An 8,706-nucleotide genomic window follows, 5' to 3' on the forward strand; every position below is an offset into this window, starting at 1 on the left:
TAGTAAGTGCTGTAATAGTCGGAATCGACGAGCAGTTTCCTGTCTTTCCAGTATTGTATGAGGATTCCATGTCAGTCGTTTATCCAGATTTAGTCCTAAGTAACGGATCTGTTCAACAGGAATGAGTGGGGTATTATTAAAAGATACTGTAGGGCAAGACGAAGTTTTACGACGAAGGGTAAATGTGATTTGGTGGGATTTATTGGAATTTATTTTAATCCAAATTTGAATTATATAGAAATAATATAAATTGGTAAGACTGTTTATATGATATATACATTTATATATATTTTATTTATTTATTTATTTTTTCATACCCTCCTCTAAAGATTTCAGTGGGTATTTGGTGCGTACATATATTTGATATATAGCATACCTCCTATATGTACGTACCAAATACCCACTAAAATCTTTACAGGAGGGTATGAAAAAAAAAATAAAAAAAATAGAAATAATATTTTAGATTAAAATAAACAAATAAATGCAAAAATACATTATTTTTTTCTAGTTCATAAATAAATGGGTAAATTATTTATTTCAGGAAATTCTAACTCACGACTTTTCTTCGTTGAAGTTTTATTATTTTCCCAAAATTATCTTCCCCGTATATGTCCCTTATGTTGAAATTTTCCTGTAACAACAAAGTTTGAATGAATAAGTCCATTCAAGTAAGTAATGTCGGATTTCACTACGTGGGTTTGGTGAATCAAATCCGAGATGTTTGAAGTATTTATGAATGAAAACCCTGCATAAGTTACTATAAGTCCTGTAAAAAAAAAGGGGATGATTCTTCGAATTGGGATTTATTTACGAAGTTTCCCTCTAAGTCCTTCATAAAGGAATTCTCATTCAAATTGAATATAAGGAAAATTCAAAGAGCTAGCATCTTTGTACTGTTTTCATCCTGAGGTATTTTAATTTAATAGGCAACTAAAATAAATAAACTTTTTTTTTAAGAGATAAAGTGATTCATTTTAACAAGCGCTAATGTTTATTTTCTTGTTAAACATTTCAAAATAAATAATCATTAATCTGTGGCTCTGAGCAAGTGATATTTTCCAGTGAGGCAACATAATTTCTTATTGGAAGATTGCTGATTGACCGTGTGTATCAATGAATGGAATATGGTCCGGGTGCGGTCAAATAAAACTCAAATAGTAAATAGGTGTACTAGTTTTATTTGAGTCAACGTTTCGGCCCACGTTGCAGGGCTTCGTCAGGGCTAAAAAAGATGCAAACACTTGACATAGTTACAAAAAAAAAAAAAAAAAAAAAAAAAAAACATAAGTGGAAAATAACATGAGTATACAATGGAACATAAACTTTAATAAGGTTATAATCAATAAATGAAAACGATAATAGTAACAGATAGATAAGAGATAAAATAAGAGAAGACATATTAAAGAAAATATAAATTAAGAGATGAAAAGAGAAAAGAATAATTTGATAAAAGAATAATTGAATAGAGAGAGAGAAATGCTTTATTCATCCATGCTGGCCCAAATACATGGGGTTGCTACATTACACAGCATACTAATCAATCCGTGATCGGACATATATAAATTACATATAATTACATGGTATAATAAAATAGAAAGACAAGTTTTTTTTCCTACAGTTTCCTTTTACAATCAATTTCAGTCTCTACACCAAATACAAATATTTCAAAGCATTCCTTTTTTTCTTTCCTTTTTATGTTCCTTCAATTTCACCATTTCACAGTTTTTAATTCACCCGATCAACAAATTCACTCTCCCGAATTCACCCTCCTAAATCCTCTCCAATGACCCGCTAAACAAATTCACTATTAGACAGCAATGTGAGATTAGACCATTAATAATAGTCACAGCAGTAGATAAGTTTACCAAAAAACAAACAATTAAATACATTTTACGAGAATAAGTCTAACACATAGATTCAAAGGAAAATATAATAAAAAGCCGGTTACAAGAAACACTTGAATGGATAAATAAGTTTAAAAAAACAAACAAAAAAAACAATAGTACTAATAAAATAAAATAATTTAATGAATAAATACGTTAAAACACACAAATAGAGAGGTCAACATATTAAAATAAATAAATAAAACAATGAATAATCTTCGAGCTAATTCCCAAACAGGTGATGGTGTATGATCCCCAGGGAGTCCAAAATAATATTTTCTGCTAAGATCGCATTATCCCTGATGCTAACACCTTGGCCTTCTAAGAAGAATTTGATTTTATTCTTTTCCCTTTTCATCTCTTAATTTGTACTTTCTTTAATATTTTATCTCTTATCTATCTGTTACTATTACAGTTTTCATTTATTGTTTATAACCTTTAATTTTTCTTATTAAATTTTACGTTTCATTATATACCTCTGTTATTTTCAACTAATGTTTTTTTTTTGTAACTATGTCTAGTGTTTGTATCTTTTTAGCCCTGACGAAGCCCTGCAACGTGGAGCGACTATTATATAACTGGACGTTGGATCTAATAAAAATAGTACACCCATTTACTATTTGAGTTTTATTTGACCGCACCGGGACCATATTCCATTCATAATTTCTTATTATATAAACTCTGTTAGTGAATCATATAATCACTGTTAGTGAAAGATAGTTATTATAAAACACGTTTTTATAATACGAGCTTTACTATACTAAATTTGTGTGTTGAATAAACTGTCTCGATAATATTATATTGTGTATAAGAATGAGTATGAATTCGCTTTTTTATTATTTTTTTTTAGTAACCTCCATTGAAATAAAATAAATGAAATGTATTATATATACTTTACTGAGTCTTCTACCTTTGATTGCCTTGTTGCATTATAAAGTGTTGAGTTCAGCTAAGATGGTATAATCTACTAGCTATTGCCTATGGCTACACCATGGAATTAATGAAAGGTTAAGGGACCGTTCCTCCGGTAATGTGCAATCCTTTGAGGACTAAGACACCTAGGGATCTATCACTTTTGAAATATTTGCTTTAAAGAGGAAGAGGAGGCTTAAGATAGTTTAATATATCAATATTTAAAAAGCGCATGAAATTGAAAAACAATGTGAAACCCCAAATGTGAAAATTATAGCGAGTATGTTGGTCGATATACGACAAGAGGAGATCATAACACAAAAAATGCAATCCCTCCCCGCCGGATCCGTCCCACTATGGCCCCCAGGGAGTGACTTCCCTATATAACTTTTTTTTTGCTTTATTTAGTTTATTCACAACTGTAAAAGTATTTTTACAACCAGCGAATGAGATGTAGAGAGAGAGAAAAAAAAATAAATAAGAAAAAAAAAGAAAAGGCATGAAGGTTAAGGTCATCCAATGATTAAAATCATCCAATCATTAAAATTGAAATTTAAAAATCAATTTAAGAGGTCCCTATTCCAGCTCCTTCGTAAACGTCGTCTCGTATCTGGTAAGTCTAGTGTTGATAGTCCATGAATTAGAGGGTTAGTGTGTGTTGGAAGTGCGTCGTGAAACCGTTTATATAATGATTTAATGGTTGTGTGTACGTAGGGAGTTCGTAAGTTTTTGTGTAAGTTCTTGTTACTGATGTAGGGGGAAGCGCTACTGATCAGTCTTAGTAATTTTGATTGAAATTGTTGTAGTTTCAGTAAGTTAGTTTTTTTGGCATATCCGTAAATTTGTGCACCGTAAGTCCAAATTGTCTGAGAAGGTAAGTATAAATCTTTAGTTTTTCTGAAAGTGGTAATTTTGATCGTTTATTTAAAAGATGAAATAATAATTTAAGTCGGAAATTTAGCTTTCGTTTTGTTATTTTTATGTGGGAGGTCCATGTAAGTCGTTTGTCTAAAGTCAATCCAAAGTATTTTACTGTGTCTGTCCGCGTCAAACTTCGTTCGTTTAGAAAAACAAGAGGACATAGACCACGACGGTTGTTCTGAGGCTTGCGCTGGGTCGCCATGCTTGGCTATAATGGCTGTGTCGTCAGTATATGTGGCCGTGAGAGTGTGTTCCATTGTGGGTAAATCGGAGGTATACAAAGTGTATAATAATGGCGCTAAAATAGATCCCTGCGGAACTCCAGCTTCTGCTGCGAAATATGAGGATAATGATGAGCCCTGTCGAATCCGGAAGTATCTCTCTTCTAAATAAGACTTTAGGATTAGATAGTAGGTGCTGGGAAGAACTCTTTTCAGTTTATAAAAGTCCTGTATGCCAAACTCTATCGAATGCTTGTTGTACGTCGAGAAAGGCACTTGTTACATATAGTTCCTTTTCGAAAGAGGAAGCTATGAAGTCTATGACTCGATGAAGATGATGGGTTGTAGAATGGCGATGTCGGAAGCCGAATTGATGATGTGGTAAGGTTGTCTCGATGAAAGGTAGTATTCTCTTATATAGTATTTTTTCGAAATGTTTAGCAAAAATTGGAAGCAGACTGATTGGTCTATATGAAGATGGTAAATGAGATGGCTTGTTTGGCTTTAATATCATTATAATGATCGAGAATTTCTACTGGATCGGAAAGTGGGTTATAGTACGTAACACTGAGTTATAGAGTGCAGTGAGGAATACGATGGCCTTTCGGGGAAACTGCTGCCTATATAACATTTGAAATATTTGCTTAAAACGGGAAGAGGAGACTTAAGAGAGTTCAATAGAGCAATATTAAAAAAGCGGCTGAAATTCAAAAACGGAGTAACACGAAAAAAAGGCTATCCCTTCCGGCCGGACCCGCCACACTAAAACCCTCAGGGAGTGACTTCCCTACATAACTTTTGAAATATTTACTTAAAACGGGAAAAGGAGACATAAGATAGTTTAATACAGCAATATTTAAGAAGCGCCTGAAATTGGAAAAAGGCATGATATGATTTGCCTCATATTTGGAATGATATTAAAGAGAAGAAGGAAATATATCTAATGCCCTTGCACTACCCTAGGGGTAAAATAGTAGAAAAACTTTATATTATTATAATACACCACTACTTTAGGCTCAGTGGGGCTCAGTGCACCGGACTTTTCTCAGGTAGCTCATAATGTTACGTGTTTAGTGAACTAGCTTTTTGGACACGCCCCTCTTCGTCCCATTGAAAATTTCGATTGAGGAGAATCCGATTGATCGACCTCTTTCATTCAGTCTAATGTAATATTAATGTATTTGTAAGGAGCTAGTAGTCCGCTTTGCCATTGATTCCTTCGTTATATTTTATTTACGGACCTTTTTATCAATTATCAGTGTATTTTGCCAACGCAGTATTTATAAACTATAAACTGCACCGAAGGGAAGCAAAAAAACGTTTTATTTCACCCTTATAAGGTCATTAAATCTTTTTTTAAAATTTATTTAATGAAATTTACAACTGTACAAAATAATACAATAAGTACATATGTTGTATGTTTCATGTACACTTGAAATTCTTAGGAAGGAACCACCCATCGGTGGTACTTCAAACATTAATTTAAATTAGAAGGTCCCGTGGCCATCTTCTTTTCAGACGCCTCGGAGGATTATCAGGGATTGTTAAAGATGAAAGATTAAGAATTAATGGGTTAGGATGGTTAAGGAGTTTGGAATGAAAAGACGCATAAGTACGCATACGTTGTAACGTAATAAGGAGCATCAAGGACTTTACGTAGGTTTTTGGATTGTAAGAATTGGATGTGCGAGGAATTTGATGGTTTGGTAGAGCCTCAGAGCTCAATTCCATATGTCCAAATTGGTCTGATTATCGTAGTGTATATTAATTTTTTGCAGTGAATGGGAAGTTTAGAGTGTTTTTCAAGTAAGTGTTGTAGCAATCGTAATCTACGTGCAGTTTCTTGTCGTTTCAGTCTTGTGTGTGGATTCCAAGTAAGTCTCTTGTCAAGATGGAGTCCTAAGTATCGAATCTGTTCAACAGGCGTTAGTGGAGTATTTAGAAAGGATACTGTAGGACAGGAGGGTAGAGGTTTACGGCGGAGAGTAAAGGTGATCTGGTGGGATTTATCAGGATTTATTTTTGTTTCTCCAGTTTTGACGCTATTCTTCAATAAATGTTATGTGTGTTTGTGATGCATTAGTTGGGTCGTTGTTTACAGACAGTATACATGTGTCATCAGCGTATGTTGTTAGGACTGTGTTAGGGTGGGTTGGGATGTCAGCTGTATAAACCGTATAAAGAATGGAACCTAAGATACTACCTTGAGGAACACCGGCGGACTGAGAAAAGAGAGATGAGTAGGCTTGGTTATGATTTACTTTAAAGGTTCTATCAGTGAGGTAGGAGCGGATTATAAGGAAATATGTAGGGGGTAGGAATTGACAAAGTTTATAGAGCAGACCTGGATGCCAGACTCAATCAAAGTCATTAAATCTAAATTTTGTAGTTTATGTATGTAGTTTGAAAGAGAAGACATCCAGCTTTCCAACGGTTGTATTAACGTAGAAATTGAATAAATTGCACTGGAGTAATGAACCATTATATTAAGAGTGGTCACTTCAATAAAAAAAAAAAAAATTCTCCAAATAAATCAAGGTGAAAAATTTCGGTTTTTTAGATTGTAGGAAGATAGTCCGGGTGATAGTCAATAAAGGTATAAAAATAGTAGAAAAGAACTATTTATTTTAAATATTTTTTTCTTTTCAATTTCTTGAGACTGGTATTTATTTATTAAATAAATCAAATGGTATCCTTGTTTAGTCTCACACTCTTTATTATATCAATTGTCCGACGTTTCGGCCAATTCAGCCATCCTCAAGGACAATCTTCAAATATAAATTCTCACCTCACATTAAAAATTTAAAAATGTTTTGCATGCTATTCTGCCCAGGTTATTAATTATAAGTTAAAATCACCCTATTTTTCAAAACTTCATTAATTTTTAAAACTTTTAATTTTCGATTAATCAAGACTATCACTATCTTATATACTCATGATAAATCGAATATTAAAAGTTTTAAAAATTAAGACAGCCTTTAAAGAGATTAAAAAAATATATGAAAATGTTTTCAACAATGTGACATGGGCAATTAGCCTGCTAGATTTTTAAAAACAAGACATTTAAGGTTGTCTCCTTGAAAATGGCCTGAGGGCCGAAACGTTGGAGAACATTTGAGAATAAAAGTTGAGAGTAATTTGGATCAAAGCTTTGTATGTTAATAATAAAATTATTTACCAATTTCAGAGGAATATTTATAATTTTTTTTATGACTTTTCCTCAATGTAAAACTATATAATAAAACTTAAGGCAAGAGTTCTAAGTTAATTTGGAATATTCCATGTAAATTTTCGAGACAGAGTAGAAGATATTGATGTAATCTGTAGCTCTATCATTTTGTTTGAACTTCAAGCAAGGACACAAATGTTAATTATCTCCTCTCATAAATGTACTACCGGTTATGGAAATGTCGTTTTTGTATAAGTTAGTATTGACATTGAGGCAAAGAATATATGCATATAAATATATTTCCTTAATAGAAGGACCTTAATTAATTAGAATACATAATATATTAATTAAATGCGTATATCAAACATTCAATATGTTATTAATATAATAACCTGTCGACGTAAAACATTGTGACTGCAAAAATGAACTCTTTTACAATATTAAATTGTTTATTGGTTACAATGTTTTATCTCAACCCAATTTTTGATTACTTTAATGAAAATTATGTATAATCAATAGTCAAAATTGATGAGTCTGCCAAGTATAGGTAGGGGAAATAAAAATGGCGGCTGTTTCAAAACCTTAAAAACCCTAATTTTTCATTCGGAGCTCTATATCTTAAAAACTACCAACACAAGAAACCCTAAGAAAACGCCATTTAAAGAAGAGTAAATTTGCTGAAATATTAGCCTTATTAGAGATATTTACGTCCAATAGTTCACGAGATATAGCTTTTTAAAAAGCAACATTTCATAAAAATGTACTGAAATATCAGTAGTTAGTTAATTTATTATGAGAAATCTATATCTCAGCAACTGTGTGACGTACAAATGTCTATTAGCAATCAAATTAAAGCTAGTTTAATGTACTATAAAGTAGTTTATGATGTTTACCTTAGTAGGAATAATAGTTTTTATGATATTTGCTAAAATAAATTGATTTATAGTTGTTTGGACAATAAATTTGATTTATGAAAAACTTTATTTCAGAAACCATTGGACGCACGGATGTCTGCCAGCACTCAAATTATAGCCAGTTAAATTTACTATAAAATTTAACTTTTTTCTTTGTAGGATTAGTAGTTTTTATGATATTAGCATTCAAATCAAAGCTATTAAATGTGCTATAAAGTAGTTTATGACTATTATCTTCGTAGGGATAGTAGTTCTATTTGCATCTAGTTTATATTTGCATATAAATATAAATTATTCGAATTAGTCCGAACAAAAATGAATCAATTTATTTAAGCAAATGTCATGAAAACCACTACACCTACGACGATAAATGCCATAAACTACTTTAGAACACATTAAACAAGCTTTTATTTGAGTGCAAATATACATACATTAATATATTATAAGATAAATTCACAAAATTTTAAATCTATATACATCCTCAAATATAAAAATAGCGAAGCATTGTCGGTTCAGCTAGTATCTATATAATTCAAATTTAAAGGCAATTTTATTTCTGCAATTCCAATCGACAAACAATTTAACCCCTTTATAACCTTATATATATATATATATCATGCCATTTCATTATGTCCAGTTTAGTTATTGTTCTATAGAATATGTTGAGTCAAATCTGGGTTTATATT

The sequence above is a fragment of the Halyomorpha halys genome, unplaced genomic scaffold, assembly GCF_000696795.3.
Source record: "Halyomorpha halys isolate HHAL.00 unplaced genomic scaffold, Hhal_1.1 Scaffold187.1, whole genome shotgun sequence".
Classification (NCBI taxonomy): Eukaryota; Metazoa; Arthropoda; class Insecta; order Hemiptera; family Pentatomidae; genus Halyomorpha; species Halyomorpha halys.